Source organism: Nomascus leucogenys, chromosome 5, assembly GCF_006542625.1.
Source record: "Nomascus leucogenys isolate Asia chromosome 5, Asia_NLE_v1, whole genome shotgun sequence".
In the NCBI taxonomy this organism is placed as follows: Eukaryota; Metazoa; Chordata; class Mammalia; order Primates; family Hylobatidae; genus Nomascus; species Nomascus leucogenys.
In genome coordinates this window covers 59,516,653-59,536,903 of record NC_044385.1, presented here as the reverse complement: position 1 = coordinate 59,536,903, position 20,251 = coordinate 59,516,653, and the positions used below count along the sequence as shown (strand labels likewise).

Below are 20,251 nucleotides of genomic sequence, written 5' to 3'. Positions count from 1 at the left end.
GCATTTATTATTTGAGATAAGAAATTTTCATTAGGCAAAGGTAGTGAAACACTCCCAGGAGCCTGGAATTATGTTATGAACACCGCTTAGTTTGGGAAATAAAAATGGCATCACGCGGAAGCATTCCACTTACTTGCCCAATTTGAGAGTGGAGAAGTTGACAAGCAAACAGGAAAACCCTAACTTAGGAAGCAGTATGTAATTCCTGGAATTATGGTGGGATTTTTTTTCCCTCAACTTTTATTTTAAGTTCCTGGGTACATGTGTAGGATGTGCAGGTTTGTTTCATAGGTAAACGTGTGCCATGGTGGTTGGCTGCAGATCATCCCATCACCTAGGTATTAAGCCCAGCATCCATTAGCTATTCTTCCTGATGCTCTCCTTCCCCCATCCCCTCCCTCCCCACAGTGTGTGTTGTTCCCCTCCATGTGAAATGATGGGATTTTTACTGTCAAGCTTTCTGAAGTTGAAGTTGTCTCTTCCCCAGTGCCCTCTTTGTAAAAGTGTAAAGAACCATTCTGTAGAGGATGTAAATTACCCTGACACTAATTTAGGGGAAGGTGAAGAAGGGGAAGAAATACTGATAATATAGCACTCAACTTTTTAAATATCTTTTTCCTAAACTTGATCTGACACTAATTTAGGGGAAGGTGAAGAAGGGGAAGAAATTACCCTGACACTAATTTAGGGGAAGGTGAAGAAGGGGAAGAAATACTGATAATATAGCACTCAACTTTTTAAATATCTTTTTCCTGAACTTGATCTTCCTGCGTCTGAGCCCCTAAGAAAGCCTCAAAGGCACTAGCTACCTTTTGTAAAGTCTGTTTTTGTGACTGACTAGTCAGATGTCAAATCAAGAAAGGGGGCAGCACTTCTGTGGCTGTTTGCATTGTTTCCTTAAACTTTGCTGTTGGGGATTGGATGTGACATGTAAGTCTCTCTGTTATGTCTAGGTGGACACAGCAATGCAGTGCCTTGCAGTCATTTAATGGTGGATTCTTGCATGCAAGAATCAGGATAGGGTAATTTCTGGGGCTTAAATTTCATGGGTTCTTCAATTCTCAAACTCGTTTCTCTTTTTTCTTGGTAGGTATTTGGGAGAAAGAGCTGGAAAGACACCATTTTATATTATAAAATACAGACAATTGATGAGAAGAATTTTTGTAGTCTCTCCCACAGAAGGATAAATTTACTTTGCAGACATCCAAACCTAATGTTTACAAAGAAGCTCTGAATGTTTAACAAATATTTAATGAGCTGCCATTAGGTGCCAGACACTGTACTGTATGTATATGCTGTGGCTCTGAATGATTAAGGTCATGTCTTTAAGGAGTTTATGGTCTAGTGAGGGTGCATCAGTCATGCAAAAACGTAACTTAATGTAATGTGGTGTGTGTTAGATGAATTCCTGCACAACTACATGGTTTAATATAGTAATTGTAAGTGTCAGGAAGCCACAGGGGGAATTTCGCTTCCTGAGAGAGATAGTTCCTGCACTGAAGCTCATAGGCAGGTTCATATTATATGTACTAACAGCCAGAGGCTAACCCAGATGCCTGTTATGTGTTAGACACAGTCACAGGAATAATGCCATTTAATTCTCACTGCAGTCCTCCAGAGTCTCTGTTACTGTTACCCACATTTTTCATTTTGCAGATGAAAAATCTGAAGAAACACTGTGTTCAGAAAATCATAGGAAAATTGTGAATCTTCCTGAATCAAATATATTTTGGAAATGCTTAATTTAACTGGTAAATTGTTAAAAGCATTGTTTTTGTTGGCAGACAGAGCTTTTTTTTTTAATTTTAGTAAAATAGGTATAACATAACATTGACCACTAATTTAACCATTTTTAGGCATAAAATTCAGTTGTGTTAAGTTCATGATATTAACATGGTTGTGCAACTATTACTACCATTCATCTCAAGAACTGTTCCATCTCCCAAACCGAATCTCCATACTCATTAAGCAACAGCTCCCGTTTCTCCTCCTCCTCCCAGTCCCTGGAAATTACTGTTCTACTTTCTTTCTCTACAAATTTGACTAGTCTAGGTACTTCCAATAATTGGAATCATATGCTATTTGCTCTTTTGTGACTGTCATATTTTACTTAGCATAATGTCCTCCAGGTTCATCCCTGCTGTAGCATGAGTCAGAATTTCTTTTCTTTTTAAGGCTAAATAATATTCTATTATATGTATATACCACATTTTCTTTATCCATTTATCAATCAATGGACATTTGGGTTGTTTCTGCCTGTTGGCTGTTGTGAGTAATGCTGCTGTGAACATTAGTGTATAAATATCTGTTCTGCATACCTCAAAATAATAAGAGCCATGTATGACAAACCCACAGCCAATATCATATCGAATGGGCAAAAGCCGGAAGGATTCCCCTTGAAAACCGGCACAAGACAAGAATGCCCTCTCTCTCACCATTCCTATTCAACATAGTTTTAGAAGTCCTGGCCAAAGCAGTTAGGCAAGAGAAAGAAATAAACGACATCCAAATAGGAAGAGAGGAAGTCAAACTATCCCTGTTTGCAGATGACATGATTCTGTATCTTGAAAACCCCATAGTCTCGGCCCCAAAGCTCCTTCAGCTGATAAACAACTTCAGCAAATTCTCAGAATACAAAACCAATGTGCAAAATTGCTAGCATTCCTATATACCAACAGTGGGCAAGGACAAAGCCAAGCCATGAAAGAATTTCCATTTACAATGGCCACCAAAAGAATAAAATACCTAGGAATACAGCTAACAGGAGAAGTGAAGGACCTCTTCAAGGAGAATTACAAACCACTGCTCAAAGAAATCAGAGATGCAAATGGAAAAACACTCCATGCTACGGATAGGAAGAATCAGTATTGTAAAAATGGCCATACTGCTCAAAGCAATTTATAGATTCAATGCTATTCTGCTTAAATTACCACTAACATTCTTCACAGAATTAGAAAAAAACTATTTTAACATTCATGTGGACCAAAAAAGAGCCTGAATAGTGAAGACAATTCTAAGCAAAAAGAACAAAGCTGAAGGCATCACTTTACCCAACTTCAAACTATACTACAGGGCTATAGTAACCAAAATGACATGGTACTGGTACAAGAACAGACAAATAGACTAATGGAACAGAATAGAGAACCCAGAAATAAGACCACACACCTACAACTATCTGACCTTTGACAAACCTGACCAAAAACAAGAAATGGAGAAAGGATACCCTATTTAATAAATGGTGCTGGGAGAACAAGCTAGCAGAAAATCAAAACTGGAAACCTTCCTTACACCATATACAAAAATCAACTCAAGATAAATTAAAGGCCTAAATGTAAAACCCCAAACCTTAAAAACCCTAGAAGAAAATCTAGGCAATACCATTCAGGGCATAGGAACGAGCAAAGATTTCATGGTGAAGATGCCAAAAGCAATCACAACAAAAGCAAAAATTGACAAATGGGATCTAATTACACTAAAGAGCTCTGCACAGCAAAAGAAAGCAACAGTGTGAACAGACAGTCTACAGAATGAGGGAAAATTTTTGCAATCTATCCATCTGACAAAGGTCTAACATCCAACATCTACAAGGAACTTAAACAAATTTACAAGAAAAAAACAACCCCATTAAAAAGTGGGAAAAGGACATGAACAGACACTAAAGAAGACATACATGTGGCCACAAAACATGAAAAAAAGCTCAACATCACTGATCATTAGAGAAATGCAAATCAAAACCAGAATGAGATACCATCTCACACCAGTCAAAATGACTGTTATCAAAAAGTCAAAAAACAACAGATGCTGGCCAGGTTGTAAAGGAAAAGGAATGCTTTTACACTGTTGGTGGGAGTATAAATTAGTTCAGCCATTGTGGAAAACAGTGTGGTGATTCCTGAATGATCTAGAACCAGAAATACCACTTGACCCAATAATCCCATTACTGGGTATATGCCCAAAGGAATATAAATCATTCTATTATAAAGATATATGGGGTCCAGGCATGGTGGCTCATGCCTGTAATCCTAGCACTTTGGGAGGCTGAGGTGGGTGGATCACCTGAGGTCAGGAGTTTGAGACCAGCCTGGCCAACGTGGTAAAACCCTGTCTCTACTGAAAATACAAAAATTAGCTGGAAGTGTTGGGATGTGCCTGTAATCCCAGCTACTCAGGAGGCTGAGGCAGGAGAATCACTTGAACCCAGGGGGCAGAGGTTGCAGTGAGCCGAGATCACGCTGTTGCACTCCAGCCTGGGCAACAAGAGTGAAACTCTGTCTCAAACAAACAAAAAAAAGATACATGCTTGCATATGTTCTTTGCAGCACTGTTCACAATAGCAAAAACATGGAACCAACCTAAATGCTCATCAGTAATAGACTGGATAAGGAAAAGTGGTACGTATACACCATGGAATACTATGCAGCCATAAAAGGAACAAGATCATGTCCTTTGCAGGGACATGGATGGATTTGGAAGCCATTATCCTCAGCAAACTAATGCAGGAACAGAAAACCAAATACAGCATGTTCTCACTTGTAAGTGGGAGCTGAATGATGAGAACACATGGACACGTGGTGGGGAACAACACACGGGTCTGTCTGAGGGTTGGGGATGCAAGGAGGGAGAGCGTTAGAAAGAATAATGGATGCTGGGCTTAATACCTAGGTGATAGGATGTTCTGTGCGGCAAACCACCATGGCACACGTTTACCTAGGTAACAAATCTGCACATCCTGCACATGTACCCCTGAACTTAAAATAAAAATCGGAAAGAAAGTAAAATCTGTTCCAGTCCCCAATTTCAGTTCTTGGGGTATATCTCCAGAAGTGGAATTGCTAGAGCATATAATAGTTCTGTGTTTGAGTTTTTGGGGAACCACCATACTGTTTTCCACAGTGGCTGCACTATTTCACATTTCCGCCAACAGTGCACCCGGGTTCCAGTTTCTCCACATCCCCACCAGCTCTTGTTATTTTCTGTTTTTTTAAGGTAACAGGCTTCTACATAGATGTGAAGTGGCAAGTGTTGTTTTTTATCAAGACAAATCTTAGGAAAAGAATGCAGTATTTGTGTGACTTGTAAAGATAAACTATGCAACTGTAAAGAAATGTTCAGCGTTCAGTAACCTGCTACCTCTGCGCATCATCCAAGATGCAGACTGGCTATCCTGAGCCATCAGGGAGGCAGTCGCAGTGGATTAGGAACACAGATGCTATGGCCAGACTACCTGGTGCAGGTGGTGGCTCTGTCACTTTCTGTGGTGTGATCTTAGGACCTAACCTCAGATTCTTGCATCTGTGAAATGGGTGTGATAATAGAGGGTAGTTGTGTTGAGAATATCTGGCGTATAGGCATTCTCTCTCCTCCTCCACCTCATGTGTAATTAGGAGTAATTTAGGGAAGTTGGAGCCGCACTGCCTGATGGGAGCCGCTGAAAGAGCTTTCAGCAGGGAAGGGACAAGCCTTGTTCTTGTCAAAATGGGCTCAACAAATCTGAGGCTGCAATTCTTTTGTCAACAGGCTGGAGGAAGGTAATTAGTGTCAGGTGAGGCTCAGAGTTATTGAATGTGTTCAGAATCAAGGACCTGGTGGCCTCCCAGAATAGTGACGGAACTGGGGAGTGATCAGCTTTCTTCCAGGAATTCCCTGTAATTGAGGGCTTTGTTGCCAAAAAGGCTGATAATAACCTGTGTTCCATATTCCTGTTAATTAGATGCAAAGTGGTTCCAATTCCAAATTGCACCACTGTGGAATAAAATACAGAATATAGATTGTGCCTGAGGAATATTGAAGTGAAACAGTATAATTCATAATCCCCAGTGCTCCTAGCACTCCAGTGAGTGAATATAGGTGGAGTCTGAGTGCTCCAAGAGTGATTTTCCCTTCCCATGTGGATGACAGCTCACACTGGCTTTTCTCCAGTGGATCAGTTCGTCTTGCAGATCAGGAAGACTCGTAGGGGTGGGGGACTTTCCAGATTGATCTTTAGTTGCAGATAGGTGTCACCTTCTTATCCAGAGGGTTCCCAGACATTCTCAGTTCATGCACCCTGGTTTCTCATTAAGACTTGTAGGGAGCCCATAGGCCAAAAGAAATCCCTGACAGTTCCATTTATTAAGTAGTTTTAATCAGCTGGCTGGAAAGGGATATTGCTAAGTGTGGAGAGAAACAAGAAGAAAGTTCAGAAAAGCTTCAGCTTCTTCAGAAACTACTGCACTTGGTTAATCCGAAGTCAAGTGAGAGTCTTAAGAGGTGAATGCTTATTCACTCCTATACTGAAGATCGGATATTGGTGTTTTCCTTTATAATCTGAATTTTACCAAAACTGGGTGGAAAACACAAAGTTCCTAGAAAATAGAGATTGCTATGTTTTTATTGTCTTCTGGACAAGATTCTAATCTCCAGGGGAGCATGCCAGGGTCAGCTGTGGCTTCCTGGCCCCTGCCACTGTTGATGAGCTCTCAGCACTGATGCAGTGGTCATTCTGACAGAGGTGCAGAGATAGACATCATAAGCCTGTGGCTTAGGTGCACAAGAACTGTACTCAGGACAAGCCGATTTTAGGAATTCGACTTGAACACAGATGTGATCACAGTGGTGTCAAGAGTAGATATTTTAAAGGTGCCATCCCCGTTTCTCTATTAAACCTCAGTTAGGCTTTTAGTTGTCTCAGATAGATAGAGGTGTAAGACTTTAATTTCATTTCATTTTTAATTTTAAAAGGTCAGCGTTTTTGTTGAAACTAAATTGCTGCACTTAGAAGTATGGGGTAAGGGAATTAGAGATGAAAAGACAGCTCTTGCCAAGGTTATTTGATGAAATAAAAGGAGGCCACCAGAAGAGGTGAGAGGACAGCACTGTTCTGGTCTCTGCTTTCAGTTCTGCGTGTAAGTGAGATCATGTGGTATTTGTCTCTCTGTGGCCAGCTCATTTCATTCAGCGTAATATCCTCCAGGTTTATCAATGTTGCTGCAAATGACAGGACATCCTTTTCATGGCTGAATAGTACTCCGTTGTGTGTGTATACACCACATTTTCTTTATCCATTCATCCATTCAGGGACACTTAGGTCAATTCCATATCTTGGCTACTGTGAATAGTGCTGCCATGAACATGGGAGTGTAGACGTCTTTTTGAGGTGTTGATTTCATTTTTTTTGGATATATACCCAGTATTGGGATTGCTGTATCATATGGTAGTTCTATATTTAGTTTTTTGAGGCGCCTCCATGCTGTTTTCGACAGTGGCTATACCAATTTACAACCCTGCCAATAGTGTATGAGGGTCTCCTTTCTTGCACATCCTTACCACCACTTGTTACCTCTGGTCTTTTTGATAATAACCATCCCAACAGGTGTGAGGTGGTATCTCACTGTGAGTTTGATTTGCATTTCCCTGAAGATTTTGCTGTTGGGCACCTTTTCATATACCTCTTGGCCATTTGTATGTCTTCTTTGAAAAAATGTTCCGTTCCTTTGTATATTTTGTGATTGACTTGTTTGTTTATTGAGGGTTTTGTTTGTTTTTGCTAATGAGTGGTTTCAGATCCTCATATATTATGGATATTAGTCATTTACTGGTTATATGGCTTTTACATGTTTTCTCCTATTCCATGGGTTACCTTATTTTGTTGTTTCTTTTGCTGTGAAAAGCCTTTTAGCTTGATACAGTCTTGTGTCTATTTTTGCTTTTGTTGCTGTGCTTTTAGTGTTATATCCAAAAACTTATTGCCAAGACCAGTGTCAAGGAGCTTTTCTCGTATGTTTTGTTCTATGGTTTTTATGGTTCCAGGTCTTATGTTTAAGTCTTTAATTCATTCTGAATTGAGTTGTGGAGTAAGAGTACAATTTTATTATTTTGCATGTGGATATTCAGTTTTCCCAGTACCATTTATTAAGAGACTATCCTTTCCCCATTCTTGGTGCCTTTGTTGAAGTTAAGTTGACCGTGTATGCATGGGTTTATTTTTGGGCTTCATATTCTATTCTGTTGGTCTATGTGTCTGTTTTTATACCAGTAATATGTGGTTTTGATTACCATAAGTTTGTAATATAGTTTGAAATCAGGTAGTGTGATGCCTCCAGCTTTATTCTTTTTTTCAAGATTGCTTTGTCCATCTGGAATCTTTTATGGTTCTATATGAATTTTAGAGGTTTTTTTTTTTTTTTTGTATTTCATTGGAATTTCAAGAGCCATGGCATTGAATCTGTAGATCACTTTCAGTAGTATGGACATTTTAATGAAATTCTCCTAATTCGTGTTTATAGGATATCTTTCCATTTATCTGTGTCTTCTTCAGCTTCTTTCATCAATGTTTTATAGGTTTCAGTCTACAGATCTTTCACCTCCTTGATTAAAGTTATTCCTAAGTATTTTATTATTTTCGATGCTTTTGCAAATTGGATTGTTTTCTTGATTTCTTTTCAGATAGTACATTATTAGTGTCTAGAAATGCAATTGAAAAAAATAAATTCAACTGATTTTTCCATGTTGATATTTATCCTGCAATTTTACTGAATTTGTTTATTAGTTCTAACAGTTTTATGGTAGTCTTTAGGGTTTTCTGTATATTAGATCACATCATTTTCAAACAGACTATTTAACTTCTTCCTTTCTAATTTGGTTGCCTTTCTTTCTTTCTCTTGCCCATTTGCTCTTTCTAGGACTTCTAGGATTATGTTGAATGGAAGTGGTGAGAGTGGACATCCTTGTCTTATTTCTGATGCTAGAGGAAAAGCTTTCAGGTTTGCAGTGTTGGGTATGATATTAGCTGTGGACTTGTCATATATGGTCTTACTATGTTGAAGAACATTCCTGTATGCCATATTTGTTGAGAGTTTTTATCATGAAAGAATGTTGAATTTTGTCAAAGGCTTTTTCTGTATCCATTGAGATAATCCTATGATTTTTAGCCTTGATTTTGTTCAGGATTTTTTACATCTGTGTGCACCAGGGATATTGGTCTGCAGTTTTCTTCAGTCAGTACATTTAAAATGGAACTCCTTGGCTCCTCTCCTGCTCCTCTCCAGGTCTCTGTAGCTTAGTAAGGTGCATATCCGCTGGACCCAGCCTGATGGTGGGAATCACCTGTCTCTCCCCTCTCTTCATGTTGTCCAGCTGGTCAGCAGGCCATGTTGACTCTCTCCCCATCACCTCTTCCCAGCCCATGGCCAGGATTATCCCATCCAGTGGCACTGATGGTGATGGCCTCTGCTGCCAGAACTTCTGCTGCTGGCTCCCATGACCTTTAGAGTAAATCTAATCCTTAACGTGGCTTACAAAGGCCTAGGCTCCCCCACCCTGTCCCTGCCTATCGTCCTCCAGCTGGGGTCTCTGTCTCAAGCTCCCTGCACCCCAGCATCCCTCCTTTCTCTGGCATTAGAGCATCCGTGTGTCGGCTGAAGGAGGCCGCTTCAGGTTTCATAACAACACCAGTGCTCCCCACGTGGCTGGAGCTCTCTGATGGCTGAACCACATCAGCTGTTCACCATTCCCCTACTAGTGTGTCTACCCCAGTTCCACTCAGACACAAGGGACCAAGGAAATATTTACTGAATGAATGAATGAATCAAGTCTCATAGGAAGTTCTTCCTTGTTCAGAGGTGAAAGAGGCCAGGTGCGGTGGCTCTTGCCTGTAGTCCCACTACTTTGGGAGGCCAAGGAGGGAGGATTGCTTGAGGCCAGGAGTTCAAGGCTGCAGGGATTTGTGATTGGGCCACTCCAGCCTGCACCAGGCTGCACTCCTACCTTGGTGACAGAGTGAGACCCTGTTTTTTAAAAAAAAAATGTCGAGGGAAACAAACCACAGGTACCTCATTTAAATGGAGGACATCAGTGTTCCTTTCTAATCTATGTTCACTCAGATGATGACAGTCTTAGGTAGCTTTGCCTGTGTTCCTTGCTTCATGTGGCCCTGAAGTGCTTATGTAACCACCCTAGGGGCAACTGAGGCATTGGTTATTGCCAAACCACCTGACTCTGTTGCATCAGGATACTTGGCCTAAGAAGAACTATTGGGACTTAGAGAGTTGATTCCATATCATTAAAGTTCTGACATTCTAATTGGAAAAGAAATGAACCAGCAGACTTTGACAGGTTTTGTGGGGAGGAGAGGAGAGGGAAAGGGTGAAGCCAGGATTGATTTTTAAATTAAGTTTAAACACAGTTAAGTGGGTCACACTGAAACACATGCCTGCGCAGCCACTTTGCCAGATATTGACAAAAAGAAAGGCTGGCTTTGTTTGGTGGATAGGCAGGCTCAGCCTCCCGAATCTTGCTTACTTATAGGTAAGGGCTCTTGCTGAGCCACTTGTGTCATTGAGCCCTGAAGTTGCTGCCACTGGGAGAAACCACAACAAACAACAATCAAACAAAACCAGCTCACCATGTGGTAGATGTGCCATGAGGATAGGCATGTGACTGGTGGTTTAGAGGAGCTGACCTTGGAGCAGGTCTGACCTTAGGTGCAATAGCGCATCACAGCAGAGGAAGTTACAGGATGACACCTGCGTGCTGGCCTGCTTGGGTCGACCCATCTCCACAGCACCAAGGACAGACTCCTGCATGGAGAAGTTGGAGGAAGATGGTCAGGAGGCCGAAGTGACTGCTTGTATTAAGGAACATTGTGGGGGTGAGAGGGTGATGAGAGCAGCTCAGAGATGATGATCATAGGGAGGACAGTCACTGGCTGCCAGAGACACAGCACCCACTTCAGAACACTGCAAAGGGTCTTTTTTTGTTTGTTTGTTTTTGTTTTGAGATGGAGTCTGGCTCTGAAACCCAGGCTGGAAGTACAGTGGCACAATATTGGCTCACTGTAACCTCTACCTCCTAGGTTCAAGCGATTCTTTTGCCTCAGCCTCACGAGTAGCTGGGACTACTGGTGTGTGCCACCATGCCTGGCTAATTTTTATATTTTTAGTAGAGATAGGGTTTCACCATATTGGCCAGGCTGGTCTCAAACTCCCGACCTCGTGATCCACCTGCCTCGGCCTCCCAAAGTGCTGGGATTAGAGATGTGAGCCACCAGGCCTGGCCAGGGTCTTTCTTATCCTAGAAAGAGGACAACACCCTTCTCCCTGTCCTTTTTCTCATTCTGCTACCATTCAAGCTTCCAAGTCAAAGATCCAGTTCATCTTTTCATAGAAGTATGACTTCATTTACTTTAGTATATTACTAATGAACAACTTTAATATAGCAATCCTATTAGTATTTTTAACATAGTTTATTTACATTATAAATTAAGTGGGATGGGGAAGATGATATGAGAATCTTATAGGAAAAAATGTGTCTTCAAGTCTGAACAAGTGACTTAAAAATTGATATTTAGAATACTACTTGTTCAACAGTTTACAGAACATTTTACATTCTGGTATTTATTATCTTAGTCAGGGTTGAAGAGTCTGAAGGCATGTATGATCCATACTCATGGAGAAAAGATAGAGCTAATTTTGAAATGAAATAATGGCATTTTATATACGTTTGGTTTCAGAGGCATCCTTTGGGAAAAGCGAGGCATCCTTTGGGAAAAGCGATCACCTTCTCCAGATCCGCATTCAGGTGATCTTTGCCAATCTCTGACTGAGCCTGGTGGCAGATTACTTCCATCTGGCCTTGACCTTTGAGCCGGCAGGATGACTGCAGGGAGTAGGCAGTGCTTCCATCTGTGAATCACAAAGTAGATCAACCCCAAAGCAGCCACCTGCACATGTGGTACATCTTCTGCACCTCCACGGGCACTTTTGCCTAAGGCCAGATGCATGTACAATAAACTTAAATCCATTGACTTTTCAACAGATTGCTTCACGTCTTTGGATCTAGAAATTTTGACCCAGAATACCATTTCCTATTAGCAATGACCTATAACTATCAACTTTACACATTACCAAGAAAGGTGTCATGCCATGAGAATAATTAATATTTTGATGATAATATTCTCTTTACAATGCATTTGCTTCTCTAAAAGTAAAAGAAACTGCCCTAAAAGAAATTTTAGGATCCCATGGAGAAAGCTGAGCTCAGGGATGTTGTGTGACTAGCCCAGGTCACATAACAAAGCAGTTCAAAGCAAAGAATCCTGACCCCAAATTCTTGGCCTCAGCTGCTGCCCTCCTCCCCTTCACCTGCCCCTCGGTCTTGCTGAGAGGGATGCTCCCTGGTGTTGTCCGGTCATCACTGGGTTCTCGGCATCTGTGCTCTCAGCAGCACATCTGTTCCCCTCCTTAGTTGCATGGGGACCCCACCTCCCATTTGCTTCCGCCTTGTAAAGGGTAACCCTTGTCTCATCTTGCATCTCCACTTTCCTTTTTGAGATTCAACATATTTAAGTATTAGTGATTCTTTAGTTTTCCTAGCAACTAAACTCAGCTGGTTTTGAACTTCTCGCAAAAGTCAGAAGATAGTACTTGCTTTCATTTCAGTCCCCACTGAGCATCTGACATATTTAAAACATTATTAAGCTCTGTGTCAAAGGAGCCATGTGCCTGGGATATTACACCAGAGTATTCCTGAATTCTGCGTGTTGGTTATGTTCAAGCACAGCGTCCCCTCAGGACACACTGGCAATGAGGACCTCCACCTCTAACAAAGTCTCACAGATGGCCTCTGAGAGATGGGGTGTGTGCTCCAGGGACCCCTGTTCAGGAGGAGTAGCTGGTCACCTCTGGCTTGGTTCATTGGTGGCATCATCTCACATGACTGTCATGCATGTCCTAAATGAGGAGATGTGTGCCAAGAGGCAGGGAGGGCTTGCAAGGAAACAATATGCAAATGTCAGTTCAGTTAGAAGACAGTTTAAATTAGAAGCAGAAGGCATTTCAGCAACTGCTTTAATGTGTAAAACTAATTTGAGAGGATGAGATATTTGATTGCACAGCACAGGGAAAGGCCTCTTCTGGGCCTCTGTCCTCAGCGGTGGCAGAATGGTCTGTGGGGACGTCCCCTACATGAAGACCTGATAGGCTCCTGGGTGGAAGCTGAGTTGAAAATTAATCTCATTTCCTCAGAATGCAAAGCTATAAGTTGGGGCTCTGCCTGGAAACACATTTTATGGAAAAACAAAAAAATTGAACACTAAAATAAATGCAGCAAAAATAAAATACAACACACATATATGCTCTTACACACAGTTATTAAGTATGTCTAATTAAGCTGTGGGTATAAAAGCTACATCATTCCCTTTAGGGGTATTCTGTGCTGACTGCACTGTTGGGTGTCTTAGCCTGTGAACCCAGTGAACACAGCTCCAGATTTAGGCCAGTCTGCCTCTGCCAAGCAGAGACATTGTTTTTGCTCCAGTGACCGTCACAGTGCCTTCAGGATTAGGGCCATCCATCTGGAAAATTTTCATTGCCCTGAATGGTAAATGTGGGGGAGGTGCAGTCTTGTGGTGACATCAGTTTTGGCATGGGTTGCAGGCATGAGGTAGTCCTAACCGGGAACTTGATTGTTACTGCTGCAATCTTGTTTACCACCAGAAAGGTGGTGGACAGGCCATGGCTGTAGGAAGTCAAGATGCAGGGCAGTCTTCAGGGCTGAGGGCTGTGACTGGCGGCAACAGCTCCCCTGGAGCCTTCCAAGGTTGCTGTGAGATTGGAGGAAGAGGAGCTCAGAGGCTGTCACTGTGCAGAGGTTTGGGACACAGGCAGGGAGGGGCATTGTGGAGGATGCCAGCATCTTTCACACAGGCTCAGACCTACCTGCCCTTTCATCACTCACTACACCAGCCTGACCTGCAACTTCAGACACAGAAGGAAGATTTTCCTTTGCGGTCTAAGACCTGCCTTTGCAAATCCTCGCTTTCTGCACCCCATCACCCCAGAGGATTGACAAAGCAAATATGCATCCCTATTGGGGAAACACCATTCTCATCCACAGGAATGTGGTTTAGCCCAGTAACCCCCATAAGGCAAGCCAAGACAATCACACACTTGTATGAAATTGACACCTTTCCAAAAGATACGCTTATTCCAGTTGCATTTCTCCATATACTTCCAATTCACAAACATTGAGCTTCAGTGATTGAATACTTAAGTGACGTCAGAGCTACAGATGCTCTTTTGAAGCATCTTACCTACTCCTTACACAGAGAGACCCTGAAGGTACCAGATCCAAGGGTAAGGGGGCTTCTTTCTTTTACTAAGGTGTGCATATTGGGGCTGGGAAGAGGAAGGACAGTGTCTGGCATTAGGCCTGGGGAATAACTTCATCTCTGAAATTAGGACCTTGGATGCTTTCTCTTTATGAATGTTGTAAATTATGGCTGGGCATGGTGGCTCATGCCTGTAATCCCAATACTTTGGGAGGCCAAGGTGGGAGGACAATTTGAGGTCAGGAGTTTGAGACCAACCTGGCCAACATGGTGAAATCCTGTCTGTACTAAAAATACAAAAATTAGTGGGGTGTAGTGGCACGTGCCTGCAATCTCAGCTACTTGGGAGGCTGAGGTGGGAGGATCACTTAAGCGTGGGAGGCGAGGTTGCAGTGTGCTGAAATTGTGCCACTGTACTCCAGCCTGGATGACAGAGCAAGACTCTGTCTCAAAACAAAACAAACAAACACAAACAAAAAAAAAAGGAAAGAAAAGGAAATTATAAATTTCAGCGGTTTTAGCTGGCCATGGTATACCTGTTATCCTAGCTACTTGGAGGATGAGGTGAGAGGATCACTTGAGTCTAAGAATTTGAGGCCACCCTGGGCAACATAGCAAGATTGAGTCTCTTAAAACTTTTTTCCAGTAGTTTCAGAAAAACTATTCTGAAACTAATTGGTAGCACATTCATGGTTTTCAGCACTCTCTCTCTTTTTATTACAATTCTTCTTCCTAATAGCATCGGTGGCCACAGTTGCTGCTAGACATCCTATAAAGCACAGGTCAGCTCCCACAACAAAGAACCATCTGGCCCAGATATTGGGATATCGGACCTGAGATGTGCAAAGCCAGCAGCCCCTTCAGCCAGTCATGCAACAGACACATGCTGAGAACACAGTGAAATAAGACAAGGCTTCTGCCTATAGAGAACTTTTCATGCTCCTGGGAGAGGTTAGTGGAGAAGCCAGACAAGGAAAGCAGAATGACAGGGCAGTGTGGGAAATGCTAGAGAAATGTCTCTAGGTATTTCAAACAAAGAATCTAATACAGGGGTTATTTTTGTACAGCTGAGAAACAGAAGACAGCGCAATAGCAGGAAGTTGCTACCAGCCCCTGGGCTGGAGTGGTAAACAAGAGGGCGTGTTGCTTGAGCTGGGAGTTGGTGCTGCCCACAGGACCTCGGACCTGGGAGGGAGGAGCTTCCCAGCAGGGCTGGAGCCACAGAGACACCACAGCTGCTGCACATGCCCACAGAATACTGTGGCAACTCCCTTCCCCCAACCCTCAAGTCACCTCCCACCACCACTGCCCACTGCCAAACCTGGACAGAAGCCATTTGTCAGGAATCTTGGAATTGTGGTTCCCAAAACAGAGAGAGAACAATGGCTGGAGAAAGAGCCTGAGAGCAGACGAGGAAACTCGCAAAGTCATGGTGGTGTGAGGATCATGACAAATAGCTCAGCCCTGCTGGAGGCAAAGGCGTCCCGTATTAGGCACAGGACATTCAACATCTCCTCAAAGTCCACAGGCAGCCAGTGACCCTGGTTCAGTGACACACCCATCTGCAGTGTGGAAAGGACTCTGGCAGCAAAGTGAAGGATGGGTGGGCAGTGAGCCAGACCCTGGTCATCCAGGTGGAAGGTAATGCAGGCTGGGAATGAGGCACCAGCCACCATGCTGACAGAGGGCCAGTGGGCATGCAGTGGAGTCGCTTAGACCTGATGCAATCTGCAGGAAGGAAGAGGGTCTGGAATGACCCCCGGGTTCTGGCCAGGAGGTAGCAGTGCTGGGGTGGACCCTCTTGATTTCCACCCTGCTGTGCTGTCACTACAGCAATGGTAGTAAGCTACTCAGCCTCACTGGGCCCTAGCATCCTCACTAGCATGAATAGGGGTCAGATGTTCCCTAGGGCAACATTCTGTGCAGCTGTGATTTAAGGGTCTGCACTCACTCCTTCAGCATTTTGGATTTCAATATGTTTCCTTTCAGTGTCACATTGTTACCATGTAAATCAAGCTTCTCCAACTGGTGGGCCGCACTGCATGTGGCCCAGGGAAGCTTTGAATGTGGCCCAACACAAATTCGTAAACTTTGGTAAAACATTATGAGGGTTTTTTTTTTTTTTTGCGATTTTTTTTTTTTTTTTTTTTAGCTCATCAGCAGTTGTGTTAGTGTGTTTTATGTATGGCCCAAGACAATTCTTCTTTCAATGTGACCCAGGAAAGCCAGAAGGTTAGACACTCCTGATGTACATGATGAGTATATTACAAAAACCTTCCTGCTTGTTTGTACATTTAATCTGTTCTATATTCCTGAATTTCAAATTCAAGTTTTTATTTAAAAATTACTGGTCAGAAGCTTTTTTGTTTGTTTCATTTTTTTGTTTGTTTGTTTTTGGTGCAAATTCTCATTATCACACACACAAAAAAGTTTCATTCTAAAGTTCATACACCCTAGAATCTAGCTTGTAGACAGCGGATTTCACAATATTCCTATCTGAAATTCTTTCTTAGTTCTGTTCTGTTCATATCTCTGGCAGAGTTCCCACAATTTATAAGACTTGCTACAAAATCACTAATTGAATTGCAACCCTTGGTTAGTTAATAGAGGTCAAAGTATTAGTTCTAAATAACGCAACTTGGTATGTTACTCAGAAATTCCAGGAAAAGGCTTTTTTTCCATGATTTTCAGTTTCATTCTTAGCAGCACACAACACTCACGTTGTTCAGCTCATGAACAAAATACTAAGTCACTGATCTTTTACAAAGCGTATTGTCCCAGTTAGAAACCCCAGTTTTTTGCATGTGTTTTATGAAATCTGAATCCTAGAAATTAAGTTCTGAGTGTTAGAAAATTTCAATTTCTTCACTCTATAAAAACATAGTGGCTTGTAACGACTTCTTACCTTGGTATGGATTAGACAAGGCAGGATAACTGATATGATTTCACATCGAAGTTAAATAATCTAAGTGTGCAAAGCACACCATTCTTACCCTCAGAGAGTGCACAGTTTTGTTTGAAGGCAGCCATATAAAGCTATCATCATAATCCATTTTGGTAAAAACAATTTGATGAGATGCCTGAAGGCTTGTGGAAGCACAGAGTAAGGGATTTCATTCATTCCAGGGGGCTCAGGAAGGAATTCCTTGGGAAGGAGACACCTGCAGTTCGTCTCAAAGAATGATGAGGTATTAGATTAAGGGTGTGTAGGCTTTTCTAGACTCACTTTCACCTTAATTTTACTAATTTATCACACTGAGCTTTCCTTCCAATGATACTGTTCTACTTACTGTAGAGTGATCAGTTACCCCCATTTTGCAAGGAACTTTGCTGGCTTCAACCCTGAAAGTCCCATATCCTGAGATACCCCTCATTCCTGAGTCAGTCAGACACCTGGTCCCCCAAATTTACTGCCTCCCAGTTGTACTGTGTGTCGTTGACTGTTGCTTTGCTCTTGCCAGTTTCTTATCTAGAATGGGCGATTACCTTATCACTGCCTTGAATTCCTCATGGGACCCGCACAGACGCTTGGACCCAGTAGATGCTCATGAAGTGGGTATATGCATAAATGTTGGTACCTCTTATTCTGTAGACAGCACTGAAGTACAGATCACTGAAATGACTGACTCAAGCCGTATGACAGCACCAAGGTTAGGCCAAGTCCCGTGTCTTGGGCCCTTGTGCCTCCTTGGTTATAAAAGGTCTTATAGTGCCCTCTGGTGGTTTCAGGAAGCTGCGTAATCCCCTGAATTACAAGGCAGAAATCATGCCTTCTCTTCTGTTTTCAGTGCGAGTCATAAGAAGACCATTACTACTACTTAATGTCAGTGCCTATGAACTGGACTTGACCTTTTGATTAAACAATCTCATTCATTTCATGATTCTGAGATGCTGAAACAATGAAATTCCCTATCCCTTCTAGAGCACATGAAGGTGGATAGGTGATACCAAATGTTGAACTTCCTTTGCAACTGGTTACAGGCTTCATATCCAGTCTCATTGCAAAGATGATTCAAGCCTCTGCTTATGTGGCTCATTCAAATGTAACCCACAGCTCCTCTGGCCCCCTAATTCCTCCATTAGAACATTAAACTGCAGAGGGCATGTGGTAGCCCATCAGTCTTCTGATGAATGGAACTGGCTGATGGTCTAAGTCTTCGTAGCCTCCCTTGTCCCGGGTGGAATCAACCCTTTGACCCTTTAACTATGGCTGTCCGTGGGAATCCCTTCTCATTGGAAATGATGTAAGGGCAAATAAAAACGGAGCCCATCAAGAACATGGGGCGTAGGAGCAGAAGAGAGATGTTTCTGTTTGCATGGGGTCAGATTCTGCACTTGATAGGGGTAAGCTAAATTGGGATCTGATCTCAAAATCTTTAAAAAATGTCCTCCTCTTGTTCCTCTCTTGCCTTTGGCCTCTATGGCCTTGGAGGTAATGGCCTTGACTGATGTCTAAAGATTTTTGGGATTTATTTACAGTCAGGGTCGTGAGGCCCAGGAATTGGAGTCAGATGCCTGGGGTACAGATGCCCATTGTGTCTCTCTGTTCGTTAGTTTACTGCAGTGGAGAAGAGTGTGGGCTTTGTGGGGACAGCTGCAGGACTCCCAGGCAACCTGCTTGAGTATCCATCTGGTTGTCTGCAAAATGCAAGTCCTTCTGCGACCTCTTAGGTTTCTATGTGTACTCAGTGACATTATGTTTTCCAAGACCTTACTGCGGAGGCCTGACATATAGTAAGTACTTAAAAGTTGGTAGTCTTGTATGGTTATTATCATAATCTGTCATTCATTCATCCAGTAACTATTTATTGAGAACGGGGGGGCTGAGACATGTAAGCTATCACTTGAAGGCTGAGCAGGTCTTGGTCTGATGGGAAAGGTTAAGGGGGAGCAGGATTTTCATTTTTCAGGGGAGGGCCATGGACCCAGGTGTGGGGTGAAGGGTTTGGACACAGATGTGCATGATGGGGAAAGCACGGACAAGGTCTGGGGGGAAGGCATGGACACAGGTGTGGGGCAAAGGGCATGGACACGGGTGTGTGGGAACTTATGGACACAGGTGTGTGCAGTAAAGATATGGATACAGGCATGGGGGGAAGGTGTGGAAATGGATGTGTGGGGTGGGCGTGGGTGCAGGAGTGTGTGGTTGTCAGGGCACATGAGAAGAGGAAAAAGACGCCGAATTTGTTTAATTTGAATTCTTACCTCTGAATTTTTTTTTTTTTTTGAGACGGAGTCTCACTCTGTCGCCCAGTTTGGAGTGCAGTGGCGCACTCTTGGCCCTGCAACTTCTGTCTCCCGGGTTCAAGCGATTCTCCTGCTTCAGCCTCCCGAGTAGCTAGGATTACAGGGGCACATCACCATGCCTGGCTAATTTTTGTATTTTTAGTAGAGATGAGGTTTCACCATGTTGGCCAGGCTGGTCTTGAATGTCTGACGTCAGGTGATCCACGTGCCTTGGACTCCCAAAGTGTTAGGATTACAGGCACGAGCCACTGCACCCAACCCTGAATTTCCAATATACTTCAGCAGCATCTTCACTTCTCTTTACTGTATGGCCAATTGGAAAAAGACCCCCACCAATGTGTTTCCTTCTCAGAGGCTGCCCTGGCATGTCCTTGCTGAGTCCTTCCTGCCTGTGTCTGGGTGGCCCTGTGAGGCTCTCAGTGTTTGGGCGTCTCAGCCCTCCTGGACAGGAGGCAGCTGCCAGCATGTGGGGCTCCATCTCTGCTCCTCATGCTTATTCCTGCGTGTGCCAGCACTTGGTTTGAGTATTCGGTGTGTTGGATTCAACACAGGCTGCCATTTTAATGTCATGCTTTTGAAATCGTTGTGAGGTTTTCTTTTGGTATTTCCTAATTATTATTTTTTTTCCATTTCAAATAAGAAGAAAAGATAGTGTTGAATGATACCTAGATATCTTCATTCCAGCAGTTTTTTCCTAGTCGCACCTACACAGGTTCCAGTGAGTTTAGGAGTTTATCTTCATGTCCATGGCACAGCCCATAATTACCCTTCTCTGTCCAGGGATGTATATTTGCATCTTTCCTTCAACTTATGAAGTGAATGGAGGGGAAATGTACAATTTTAATTGAGTTTCAAGTAGCTTTCATCTGACCAGCCCTGTGCTGGGGCGTGCCTCTTCTTCTGTGAGCAGAGGGGCTA

The 20,251-nt window shown here is 42.8% G+C and overlaps 1 protein-coding gene across 1 annotated transcript in view; it reads left to right on the top strand.

Moving 5' to 3' along the window:
• SPATA13 (spermatogenesis associated 13) overlaps nt 1-20,251 on the top strand; it is a 153,652-nt gene that overhangs the window by 50,356 nt on the left and 83,045 nt on the right. The window lies entirely within an intron of this gene.